Source organism: Micromys minutus (genome assembly GCF_963924665.1).
Source record: "Micromys minutus genome assembly, chromosome: 5".
In the NCBI taxonomy this organism is placed as follows: Eukaryota; Metazoa; Chordata; class Mammalia; order Rodentia; family Muridae; genus Micromys; species Micromys minutus.
Genome location: NC_137974.1, coordinates 18,698,704 through 18,713,313, shown reverse-complemented (window position 1 = coordinate 18,713,313; position 14,610 = coordinate 18,698,704). Strand labels below are relative to the sequence as shown.

Sequence of the window (14,610 nt, the reverse complement as noted above, 5' to 3'; positions counted from 1 at the left end):
TACAGCAAATCTTATTAATGAAGACAAAACTACTAAGGATCAGACCTTTCTGTGAATATTCACTTGGATGTTTGAAAAGCACCCATTTCACTAGTCAACAACTTTATTGAACATGCATGAAGGCACTGTTCTAAAACTTCTAGATTAACTTCATACAATATATAAATAGCTTGAACCATAACAAACTTTCGCTTCTTGGCAATTAAATTGTAATTAAGATACTTTCCATAGTACATGCATTTTGTATATTGAGGTTACTTGGATTAAAAAATGATGAAAATATAAAAGAGATTAATTTGAAATCCTAAACATAAAACTTAAAAAAAAAAAAAAACAGCAAAGGCACAAAATTAAACCAATCATTAACATGTATTCTTTTAATTAACATTTGGCAAGCTTCTATTACAAGTAAGTGTGACATAATTTAGATGATGAAAAGTCTAATTGACATTTAACAATGATTCTGATTAAATATATATGTTGTTTTCGCTACTGTTTCAATACAATTACCTGCTTAAACATCACTTTTATTTTCATAGATTAATAATAAAATGATATTTTTAACATTCTTCTTGCCCCAAGATTGTGATTTATATTTTTTGTGCTGCATAAGATTCAGAAATTTGGAATGTACTTCCTTGCAGTAAACTAATCCCTTTCCTGGGGGCATTGAGCCATGTTTTCTGGTGTGCCAATCTCAGTCCTCAAGTCAATTACATCATACATTGAGCCATGGTCACTTGTACAGAATAGTGAGGTACCATATAGAAGGCAGCCTTAGTTTAAATTCTATTCACCATTTATTGCTGTCTCTAAACATTTCATTGTGATGTGTGTGTGTGTGTGTGTGTGTGTGAGTGTGTGTGTGTGTGTGTGTGGCACACCTGCATGCCTGTGTGTCTTGTATTTTTAATTTTCTAACCACACTCATAATCCACTTTCTGGCTATTACCTCCTTCTCCATGCCTATGTCCTGAGGGATGAAGTCTAACAGCAAGAGAATTCTAAGATAACGAAGGAAATAGTCTGGGAATTTCTCTATTCTACTAACTCTGAACACCCAGTGATTCTTTTGTTCAAATTGGTCCATTTCTTCTTCTTCCTCTTCTTCTTCTTGAGTTTTGAAAGACTGGTTGGAAAATTTAGGCTTCCTCTCACTGTCTTACTCATTTGCTTTAAAATCTGATTTTTTTACTACTACATACATAGGTATAAATTTTACAAATGATCATGTTGTGTTTATTAGTCTTATCTCCACTATAAGCAGTGAAATCCTGACACAGAAACAGATTAAACAAATGATTTAAAATGCAGAAACACCAGAGTAATTTAATAACTCTGTAGCAGTGATTAAAATACCAGGGAAATAACTCATGTATCATAGAGTAGGTTGAGTTCCATTGTTTGAAAGCACCATGTTATATTTGCTACCTTCAGCCTCACAGATGCTGTGACTAAATCCAAGAGGTGGACTTGCAGCACTTTCAATTGTCAGGAACACTGAGCAATTTCTGGTCCAGGAAAACTACATAATACAAACAATTCAAGTGTTCCACATAGCTGGATTCATTCAAATGGAAATCTTTGATAATTAATATTATGTATTTTAATGTAATCTTATGAGAAATAACCAGAACATACATGTTTTAAATAAACCTACTTGGGATTGAATGTAAAGGTAACACTGGGCAGGAGAAAAGTTCCTGGAATGAAAAAAATCACAAAAGCTACAAACAATAAAGACTCTGACCATTTAAAACATCTTCTGGGAAAATATTTATGAATCCTAAGTTGACTAGAATTATTCTGTGAATGGTAAGTCCAAGCTATGTTCGAGGTCTGATTATGAAAGGTATAGAATATTCATTCGATTTTTCTTCTTCCAGTTGTCTATGAAAATTTGTCAGCAGCAATGATAAAATAGAAACCCCAGGAAACCCAAGTCATTAAAACATAATCATCCATGTTACTGCAAAGCTCTGTGTTTAAACCTCTTCCCAATTTGCCAATCATTTTGTTGTAATCATTAAGTGTGTCTGCAGGTGTCCTGGTTTTATAATATGAAACTTTGGAAAATATGTCATTAGATCTACTTTGATTTTGATACACATTGTCTTTACATAAATATATTGTTAAATGACTGGGCATTTGTCATATGCAATAGATAGTATAAAACTGCTATTTGCTTATAAAAATATGACAGCAGCCTTGAATTAAGTTACTGAATCTTTTCTCTGTGGCTCTACTGTGCTGTACAGACAGATCAGCATACATTTCAATTTTGAATAGCCAATGGAGCACAATGCCAAAAAAGGCTTTAGTCTAAACTCTTTTACTAAGTAGTTTTGCATTTTGATACATTTGTTGAACCTGTTTTTGTGTCAGAATTCTACTGCTTAAAATTGAGATAATAGTAATACTTATTTCATGTAATTAGTGTGTTAATTAAGGAAGATACTATAGAGAAAACAATGTTGAATTATTTCTCACAATAATGAGGATCTAAATGCATTATAATTTTCATATAATAAGTCATGCAAATACTGAGATTATACTTTGAATGGAATATACAATTGAATTTTATTAGGCGTTGTTCACAGTGAAGTGCCATGCAGTTAAAATTCACCAATGGCTGCATATATGACTGTCACCATATTTCTGGAGATCAGGCCATTTCCAAGTGTACTCAGAATTCATCTTAACAAAAACAACAACAACAAAAAAGGTAGAAACGTGGAATATTGGGTAGGGATGATGAGTAAAAATTGCTGTACACATAATCCTCATATGTGTAATTATTAAAAAAGAATCATAACTTTTAACACAAATGTCCATAAGATACCTCATCACTAAATGGCATTTGGGGACATCCATTTGTTAATGTATTAATGAGGTGCCTCGTGTCCTTGTGACTTGAAATTACAGTTCCCATGTTTCTCTGAGTGTGGAAGAAGTTCTTTTCTATCTTTCTACCTACAGATTCTGAGTTGCAGCTGCTGTGAACCAGTCTGCAGGGCAGGGAAGGTCTGTGCATGGCAGATGATGGTGTGTGTATGCCTTTCAATTCAAATTATCTTGTAGCCTCCTGAGGTTCCCCTACATGTTAATGCTAAAAAATGAATACAGAGGTAGTTGTGGCCCTGCCAGCCTCGCAGTATTCCTTGTTCCTAACAACTGGCGCTCATTCAGTACATATTTACTGAATGAAAAACAAGCAAAGAAACAATCATACAAAAAAGATATGAATATGCTATGATATTGCTTTTCTGAAAGGATTAAGAAATACTTTAAAAATTCATTCCCCATTATCCCTCACACACCAGCCACAGCCAACATTTGCAGCTGTGAGAAAAATAGGAGAGCTACTTCCCTCATTCCCCATCTCCTCTCAGCTTAGTTGATGACTATTCCTACCCAAATTTACAGTGGATGAGGCATGGATAAACAAGAGGAGACTATCAATTTGGGAGAGGCAGAGAAAGGAAATGGTTGGAGGGTCAGTGGGAGGAGTTAAGGGAGGAAAGCCAGGTGAAAGGGATGGATTTTTATTTTAATTAACAAGGTATTCTCTGAAGTGAAAAGAGAACTGGAAAAGAATAGACTTTGTCTAAAATAATATGGAGAATGATGAAAGCGTATGTATTTGACTCAGTCAATCTATCCAAAAGAAGACACTGACTATTTAAGAAAGATTCACGGCCTGTGAACTTGACTTAGGTTACCTCAGAATGCGAATAAATGATGTACACATTCACTGCCATTTTCAGTTTTTTTTTTTCTTTTAAACAGAATCTACAGAGCTGAGAATGGCCTAGTTCCTACTTTGCCCAAGCCACCTACTTAAAAAATAAAAAAAATTAGACTTGACCATAGAAGCTTGTACCGGAGCTTCTGACTCAAACTAGTTGACCTCAGTATCGAGAACTTTTAAAATAACCAGACTTTTTTAGCTACAGGCCATTGCTCTGTGTCCTTTCTTATGACATTATGAATGATGTCCTTCCCTTAATCTCAGGGTTACCTTGAAGATATTTATAGACCTGGCCCTGGTCCCTCTAAGGGAAGTCATCAGTGGAGACTTTTCAAATTCAGCTTTTTGCATTTTCAAGATATATTTTCTAACATTTATGTAGGCAAAAAAAAAAAAAAAAAAAAAAAAAAAAAAAAAAAAAAAAAAGGTAGGCATCACAAAAACAGTGACCTAGTGACCTTGTATGTATTTTTTAACTCTGTGGGTTAAAAAAATTAAAAATCAAATGACATAAAAAGGGGGAAATTGTTTAAATTACCTCCATATGCAAGCATAGGGATTTGAGTTCAAGACTAATATCTACATGAAATGGGGTACAGTGGCATACTGCCTTTAGACTAATTGTGGAGTTAGAGGCAGAAAACCTCTGTCAGTCATTCTCTTAAAGCATACAGTTCCAGGTTCATAGAGGCACACTGTCTAAGACGTCAATTATTAGGGAAGCTACACTCATGTGCAAACACAGAAGAAAATCCACTCACAGGAAAAGGAAGTGACAGATAAACGGAAATGCAGTTATAGTACAGGTTTGTATTATTCACCTGGTTGTCCTTTGCCCAATTTTGCCTTTCTACTACTTACACTGCTGCTGCCTGAAAGGGAATGTTACTGATTTGTTTTGCCTGTGCATTCTGCTGTGCACAAGTTTATTAATGTCGCTAGCTTTCTTAAGCTTTTTCACTATTTTTGCTTAAGAGTTTTCATCCATTTTATGAGTATTTGCCTGAATGCATGTGTGTGCACTACTTGCATACCAGATGCCGGCAGAGGTCGGAAGAGTTTATAGGCTCCAGAGGAATAAGTACTGCAGAGTGTTCTTTAGTGCCAGGGTTACCTCACTCAGCATGAGGACCCATCCCATATGTAACCACTAAACCTATGCACTATTGCTGATGCCAAGTAGTGCTTACTGGCAGGAACCTGATATGAATGCCTCCTCAGAGGCTCTCACAGAGCCATACTGATACAGAGGAGGATGCTTGCAGCTAACAACAGACAGAACATTGGGACTCCAATGAAGGAGCTAAAGAAAGGGTCTGCAACCCCATGGGAAGAATAAAATTATCAACTAACTAAACCCACCACAGCTCTGAGGTACTAAAACACCAACCAATGAGTTTGCATGGAGAGACCCATGGCTCCAGTTGTATATGCAGCAGAGGATGGCATTCTCTGACATCAATGAGAAGACAGGCCTTTGGTTCGGGGAAGGCTCGTTTTCCCAGTGTATGTGAGTGCCAAGGTGCTGAGGTGGAAGAGGGAGGTTAGGAGAATGAACCCCTTCATGGAGGCAATGAGAGGGGGAGGGGGTGGAATTGGGGGGAAAGGGGATAACATTTGAACGGAAATGCGGAGAATATCCAACAACAACAAGAAGAATAGAGTCTTAAACTGACAGTCCATAAAAATTTCACAGAAGGTAATATCACTGTAACTAAGATATGATCCACCACTAAAATTTCATTGATGCCATGCCCTGAGGAAGCATCATCAGAATAATTTTATTATCATTTATTATTTAATGTCACATCTTATGAAAAATTAATAATAGGTTAATATAATAGAATAGAAAGAAATTATAGAACTCACATATGAGTTTGACAACTGCACAGTCTTTATTTCTGTGTCCTGGCTTGCCATATAAAGCTTTGAGCAGCAAACTTTCTGATGTGGAAGAAAATCCTATGTCTACGTGAACCAGTGAGTTCTCAGCTCCCTGCAAGAAAAATTAACTAAATAAATATAGAGAAATAAATGTAAGTAATAAAACGAAATGGAGAAATGCATCATTTCAACCAGACAAGCAAATAGAGATGTTTCTACTTTTTATGTCATGAATATGCAGTTGAGAAATCTTGTAGGTAATGGAGAATCACATGATTAGCATTTAAGTATATAATCAAAAGTGTTTATCAGCTGTATTGAGCAATTATTTCCCATCGGTTCATGACTTAAATTATTATAACCAAATCACTTTATTTTTATATGGTTGTGAAATTGGCATCTTAAAAGATTTTCAGATCATTTTTACTGTTTAATTAGTATAGAAAACATTTTGGTAATTTCTAAAGGCAAGTGTTAAATTTTCTCATGTTAACAGGATAGCTAACAGTCATCCTTCCTTTGTTTTGTCTGTGCTGTCATAAGATAAAATTATAGCACACACGCTTTCTTGCCATTTCATCCAGAAAAATCAGATCCTGTCACTGTGAGGACATGCTCTACTAATAGCTTGTGCCTAAGAACTGCTCTAGATCCCTACTTGGCAGGGGAAATACTATGAGCACAAAGTTGGTTTCCCCAGGGCAGTGGTTGTCCATCGTGCTCCAAATGTGATCACTCTTTAATATTCCCAAGTGTGTGAAATGCAACAGCATAATCTGTGATAGGAAGAGGCTGTGATCACACTCTCCTCTAAGAAATGAGGGAAAGAAGATGTACTTTAGGTGGATAATTTAGAAATATATATATTTAGAAAGAAGAGAGAATATGTACATTTTATTATATATTATATTGGTCATTATAGTTAGAGTTGCTATTACTGTGATAAAACACCAGTGACCAAAACCAACTTGGGTAGGAAATAGTTTGTTTGGTTCATTTTTCCATATCACTAAGTGATGCACTCAGGACAGGAATGGACAAAAGAGCAGGAAACTGGAGGCAGGAACCGATGTATAAGCCATGAAGAGTGTCTGCTAATTACATGCTTTATTATTGCATGTTTTATTTACATTTCAAATGTTTCCTCTTTGCCTGATTTCCCCTCCATACCCCCATCCCACCACCTTCCCCCTGCTTCTATGAGGGTATTCACACACCCACCTCCTCCTGCCTTCCCGCCCTGACTTTCCCAGAAACCAGGGCATTGAGCCTTGGCAAGACCAAGGGCTTCTCCTCCCATTGATGTCCAACAAGGCCATCCTCTGCTACATGTGCAACTGTATCTTTCGATAGTGGTTTAGTCCCTGGAAGCTCTGGTTGGTTGGTTGGTATTGTTGTTCTTATGGAGTTGCAAACCCCTTCAGCTCCTTAAATTCTCTCTCTAACTCACCCAAGAAGGACCCCATTCTTAGTTCCATGTTTCCCTGCAGACATCTGCCTCTGTATTTGACATGCTCTGAGGGAGCTTCTCAGGAGACAGCTATATCAGGTTCTTGTCAGCACGCACTTCTTGGCTTGTCCACATCAGTTACTATTTAAGAAGATGCTCTCCCATCTGAATATTATAAAGCATTTTTTTCAATTGTGGTACCCTCTTTTTGGAGGGCTGTAGCTTATGTCAGGATGACATGAAAATAGCCAGGACACTGATGATTCACAGAAACAGTATCTTGCTTCTTTACCTATGGTAAACTTTGATGAACATGAAAAAAACCATAAATTAATTACAGTAAATTTGAACTTTTTGCAATGCCAGGTCATTTGAATCTTGCTAAATTATATTTATTTACTTTTTTAATCAGCAGAAAATTTAAACCTTTAATAAACTGTATTAGTTAAGGAAATATTATTCATCTTTTATATTAGTTTACTATTCACAACAAAAACATTAACAACACCAACTAATTTTTTTAATATTCATTAGTTTCCTTTACTTTGTTCTCTTTTTTATTTTTGTTTTTATAAATTGAACTTTATTTTTTAAAAAACAAAGATAAATGTACAGAAAAGCATTTTTGCATAAAAGTATATGAATACATTTTTGTCTGATTTTTTTAAAGGTTTGATAGTATGCATTAAAATCTTACTAGTTTCAATGAGCGTAAAGTACATGAGTTTCCTTGGATAACTGTATTCATTTACCTTCAGTTTCTATGATTAATATATATTATTTATATGAATTGCCAACATTCCCTTACATAATTTTTCCTTTTAAAAGATAATATGAAAAAAATATATTTAACAAAAGTTCAATGTAGGTGTGCTTTACAATCCTAAAATAAATTTTCTATTTTCTTTCATATAAGGGAGTAATATTACTTAAGGGTGAAATTGTCTTTCTTTTAATCCCCTTTCTTTAGTCCTGATTATCTGGTTATTCTAGTATAAGCTTTTAGTTTCACATTTATAAGATCAGCTCAATAGAATGAAGAGGAAATAGTGCCACTAATTACACACTGAATAGACTAAATAATAGACTATTTTTGGAGCCATCTGATTACTTTCTCTTATGACTACAAATTAGAAAACTATTTTCATTTTCTTTTGTTAGTTTTCAGCATCCTATCAATTTCTTTAATCATATCCAACATATAGCTATATCAGGCATATATATATATATATACAATTTATTATTGTACAGTAATATATATACATAATTATTGTACAATATTCCAAATATCATGGTTTTCTGGGCATCTGTTTTTATTCTTTTATGTGATCTGATATTGATTAGATCTCTTAGTGAGATCAGTCGGGAGTCACCTGTGCATCTTTAATAGATATTTAGTGCACCAAACTTGTTTAGGCCAAGTGTTTATTGTTTTGCTTGTTTGGTTTTTCTGACAAACCCTTATTCATTGCAACATGAGCAATCAATGTTCATTAATTTATTATAAAAAAAACAAGCCATCCTAATGAAAATGAATTCTCATAAAGTCCAGTTCTTCAAGTGTTTGAGCTATGCTATGTAAGCAACATAGGGTGGGAAATACTAACTAGAAGCTGTTAGGGACTATATTTGTGAAAGACCATTCCCTATGTATTTGAGGCTTTGTGATTTCAGATGGGCATTCAGCACCCAGGTAATGGGGCATATGATATACATCCTGTGTTCATTAGGGTCTGAACATTTCAAAATTTAGTTGACTCTTCTGATCATAAGGTGTGCTCTATACTGTTGGAATACTACAGGATTTTTGAAGGATAAAGAAAAGGCAAAGCTGTAACATTTATGTTGTTTTTTGTCAGAACCCAATCAAAATAATGATGTACGCTGAACAGTATGCTGGAGAACTGAGATAGAGTCTTCAGGTGAAAAGGCATTTTAACTTAGGTACATTTTTTTTGATCCCCGGTTTGTGCTTGATAATCTTGTGCCTTCTGTGGCAAACATTTTTCTTCAGTTTAAAAGGCACGTCTATTCTTTTTGGATGTCAGAACATCACCACAAAAACAATCTGGTGAAAAGATACCATGAGTTCTGTACTTAGTGTGCCCTGGATGTGTCCTTCTGCTTTGTTTTCATGAATTCTCAGATCTAATCCATAGTACAAACCAGGAAACTGTTTAAATTACTCTGTGCTGAGAAATTTCTGGGAAAGGGTTGCTCTGTTCATATTTAGTATGTGCTTGCTGATGTTGATTTACATGCTTTTCTAATTGGAATTTTCTGTACTCAAGCAACCTTCCACTAATCATTGCTTTCTTTGTTCTGTCCTTGTTTAAGGAGACATTGAAACTTATTGAAAAGTAAAATTGGCGAGAGCATTAGACTGTAGTCTGCCTCATCCTTTGAGGTCTTCAAATCCCAGGTCTAGCAAACAAATATACATAAATCAAGGAGAGTCAATTGTTTGTTTATTCATTTTGTTTTTCTATTACCTTCTTTATTTTCATTTTGAAAACAAATATCATAACATCTACAGTGATTAAGGTCATGCTTCCCAATTTAGAAGGATTGATATAAAAATCTTCTCCAGATGAAAAGTTAAAATAAAAACCTCATCCTTTGGCTATGTTTTGTATGTATGTTTCCTTTACTGAAGCCATGGAAAAGTTGTGCCTTAATTTTCGTTAAATTGTAAAAAGTCTTTAATCTCTTTATTTCTTTCTTTCTTAACCAAGTTATGAGTAGAACATTGTTCAGCTTCCACATATATGTGAACTTTCTGTTGTTTTTATTTTTATTGAAGACCAGCCTTAATCTGATAGGATGCATGGGATTATTTCAATATTCTTGTATCTGTTGAGACCTGTTTTGTGACTGATTATATAGTCAATTTTGAAAAAATGGTGCTGAGAAATAGGTATATTCTTTTGTTTTATGAATTGAGATCTCATATTGGTAGACTTTTCCTTTATTGTGTATGACATGTCCTTACTTATCTTTTTTTTTTTTTTTTTTTTTTGATAACTTTTGGTTGAAAGTTGATTTTATTAGTGACTCATACAGGCAACTAGCCAGGAGGAAATCAAGTCAATTTAAGAGAAGTGTCTGATACTTTGTTAAACTTTGTTAACGTTACAGAAATGATAGAAATAGAAAGTTGTCTATGATAAAACTTGCCAAATCCCATAGGCTTAATTTTTACTCTTTCTTAAAGATCTATATTAACCAGAACATGATTGAGGGTTTTCAACATGAAAGTGAAATTTAAACCAGATACATAGTAGAACAGTAAGCTTTATATTGTCTAATTTGTATTTTAAATCTTCATATGCATATGCAAAATCATTTTTGTGAAACAAAATCCACTATTCCATTTGTTTTGTTTTGACTGCACTTATATTGAATATATTACTTTTGTTGGGAGATGAGTCTGCATATGCTGCTTTTTAGGAAGAGTTGCAAGGTACGTCAATGAAGATTATTTGTAACTATTCATTTCCCTTAAATAGAGGTACTCATTTTTTAAGATATTGCCTTCTTTTTTTACAGATTACATAATAGCACCCCTGTGCTTCTCATTGTGAGCAGAGACTTGTGTTGTATTCAGAGCCATTCTGAATGACTACATCAAAATTTTCTCTATTACCTACACTAGAAAATAGGATGAATCAGAAAATCTAAATTTCAAATAATATTTATCTTCTTGGTTTATCATTGTTGTTGTTTTAGTAAAACTGTCTAAAATTGTTCAGTGTTAACAATAACAAGAATGACTATGAACACATTATAACTGTTGGAAGCAAGGAGTTTTTCATCAGCCAAGAACACTTTAATTTAACTCAAGGTAAGGTTTTATATAGATATTCGTATAGTACTTCAAGGAAGGTGTCTGAACAGATTATCTGATGTTTATGTTTTTGTTATACTTTTTGCATGGCAGGCTTAGATATTTACAAAGAATATAATGTACTCAGTAAGAAAAGATTTGCTCTGTCTGTGCTTGCTGGGAGGGGACAGTATTTTGGGATTTTTTCAACACTGAATGGAATAGCTTCTTATTATAACCACCGTTATCCTTATACTCGGCACTATAAACAACAACAACAAATTCATTATTGTTAGCCCCTTTTACTATTCAATTCACAGCAAAGGTCTGACATTTGCCCTGCGTTCCAACATGTACTTCATACAGTTGTGGTACAAATCTACTACTCAGGTTTATCTATGTCACTGCATTGCTCAGGATGTCATGTCCAAATTTGTATCCTAACAGTTTCTCAGTGTTTTTCTTATAGCAGAACAAGATTGTGTCAGTGGTCACAACAGAAAATAAAATGCAAACTGCCAACTTCTTTGCTGGAAATGACATGTCAAATGTGACTTCTATAGCTATGCTAAGGCATGCCCTCTCTGTCACACATGTCTATGCTACTGGGCATCCTCAGTGCCTATACTTACAGTCTAGGTTCTTTTGATAGCTCTCTGATACAGCTCTGTATGTGTAATTGCATAAACTAATAAAGAACCAGACATATAGGCTTAAAGTTTGTTTGTTTAAAATATATTATTCCCTGTGGCAACAATTATTGTCTGTTTAGACATTTAACTAACATATATTTAGGGAACTGAAAGAAGTAGGAAGTTCTTGGGGTGCTGGACACAGTCAGAAGTAGAATTCCTAAGTGTGGAAAAGGTTTCTTTTGTTGGTTTTGTTTTTATAAAGATATATATATATATATATATATATATATATATATATATATATATATATATATATATACATTTAAAATTTTTCAATAAAAAATCCTCAATGGTAGTGGGATCTCAACCTGTCTAAATCTAGGAACTGTTAATAGAATTCATATATTGACTCTTTAACACTTTGTTTTCTAGCATTAAAGAACAGGGTGTTTTCAAAATTCTGGAGTCATTCTTATTTCCATATTCAGAAAAGGTAAATAAATATTCCAAACTACTGCACACACACACACACACACACACACACACACACACAGAGAGAGAGAGAGAGAGAGAGAGAGAGAGAGAGAGAGAGAGAGAGATACAGAGAGAGACAGAGAGAGACAGAGACAGAGACAGAGACAGAGACAGAGACAGAAACAGAGAGACACAGAGACACAAAGACAGAAAGAGCAATGCCTTTTCAAATATCTGAAAAGACACCAAAGCAGCAGCACCAGGGCAGCACTTTTCTCTGGAGTCATATCTGTTGCTTCTGCTGCTGCTGAGGTTATGTCCTAAAGGAAGCCCATGGTAACTCCTGAGAGCTATCAGGAAATATATATATTTCTTTCTTCTCATTTTGACTTTAAGTAACTAATTAGAGGTCATGGAGATAATTGTTTCACTTTTATCTACCAGAATGATTTATTTTCTTATTGTATGTCTCAGTGTCTGCTTCCTTTCCCTAGAGCTATTAGATGTATACCTCAGACATATGTCTCCACATAGCTGCCCTCAATAAGAATGAGACAGGATTGGGATATGGCGACCAATGTAGGCAGAGGACTGTGACTGGCAATGATTGTAGCAATTCAGCAAAGGACAGAGCATCCGTTCTCAAACACAACTATCTCACCAAGTGCAGTAGGTACTTTTTGTACATATTCGGAATAGTTGTGTGGTTAGGATTGCCCATGAAGAGATGTCATTTATCAAAACATAGGCAGAATTGGATGTGTGGCAATGTCAAGTAGCTGGTCAATGAATCTGTGATGGTTTCTACAACAGATGGATTTGGAGGAAACAAGGTGGCAGATATTGTTTCTGTTACAATCAGTCTCCTGGGTGTTTGGTAAACAGCGTTGCTATTCCCATTTGAATGTGGAAATGCATAACAGAGGAATTAAAGAGGTTCGAGAAAGAAAGAGGAAAAAAGCATTGCAGGGCCGCTGAGTTTGGATTAATATTTAAGCTCAGCCTTATTTGGAATGCTAGTTGTTTCGTTTATCATCTAAAATTTACCCATTGACATTTGAAATACACTAATATTTAACCCTAGGAATTATCCAAGCCTCCAAGCAATCCAGCTTCTACTTCGCAAACATGTTGGTAGATTCTCAGGGTATTGTGCATTTCCAAACACTGAAAACAATAGGTTTGTATCTCTTTCTCTCCATGATGCTGGTTCTTGTAATGCATCAGGATCTTTATGCTCTTAGATGTTTATTGCTTTTATCATTTTGTCGTATATGAAAGCAGATTTCTGACTTTATTCATCTATGCATGACAGTTTTACTATGAAAGCATCCAAGCTTATTTTAAGAGGGGGCAAAAATATACATATAATTGTATATGCATGGAAATACTGTATTTGAAAGCTGACAAGTTCCAGAAGAATAATGTCAGCTCAATTTGGTCACAGGAATGTCATCTTTAAGAAATATCATATATTCCCTCTTTTACTTTAGTGTGAATATATGACTAGATAATAATCACACTAGAATCTCTAAGCCTTTTAAGTTGTTTCATTATTGGACTTTAGGTATTTTAGGTATTTTTGTTGATCATATTCAGCTCAACTACACAAAACAAAGGTGCTTATATTTATATAAACTTAAAACAGGATCATTCTTAGTGTTACTCATATAATAAACCAAGCCTTTTGATGTCCTTTCTCAAAACAAATATGCATTAATTGGAAAGAAGTCAGTTTCACAGAGCTGCTACGCAAGACATCCCAAAGAGTATGTTTCTATGAGAACTTACAAAAGTATTGAGATACACATACATACATAGATGCAAAAATTCCATGCAAGCTTTTAATAACTAGACTCTGCTTACTGAACCTCTACAATGTGATATGTGTAAATAATTTTTATATTGAAGTATCTCCAGAATTTTCTAGAAAACTAAGTTCATGTGTTTATTTTTATTGCAGCTGAAAAACACTGACACATGAAAGCAAGTTGATCAAATCTGTTCCATCTTGGAGAGTGAAATTTAAACTGTTAGGAAAGATACAAAGTACTACATAATATACACAACTAGGCTTGAATATTTTACAATATAGTTTTTAATGTAGAACTTAAGATAGTGTCTATAAAAGTTTTAAGATAATATTTTTTCTTTGAAATTTTATGTATTGAAGAACAAATAGTATTTGTCTATATCTTACTTGTTAATGTTGGGGTATATAGATATATAAACATTTGTGAAAATGTGATTTATTGATAAAATTATTAGTTTCATGAGCATATTGTTTTTTCCAACTTGAATCAAAATAAATGTGCTACATCCTGTGAATCACATAACTAGTGGAGTGATGAAGAATTATAGAAAATACTTAATTAGAAACACCTGAAATTTTATCTTTTAAGATACTGGGTCTTATATCAGATTCAGACAAACATGTAGGGTTGAACATGCAAAGCAATGGTCTTCAATGAGAAAAAAATGTTTTTTTAGTAATAGCAAGACTATTAGTCTAAATCCTTACCAAACATGACAGGAATATCCTTTTGTATATAGGTTTAACTAATAATTTATCAGTTCTGTATGTTTAACT

The 14,610-nt window shown here is 34.2% G+C and overlaps 1 protein-coding gene across 4 annotated transcripts in view; it reads left to right on the top strand.

The window, feature by feature from the left end:
• Nucleotides 1-14,610, top strand: part of PCDH9 (protocadherin 9) — a gene marked incomplete at both ends in the record, with an annotated part of 855,790 nt that overhangs the window by 726,870 nt on the left and 114,310 nt on the right. The window lies entirely within an intron of this gene.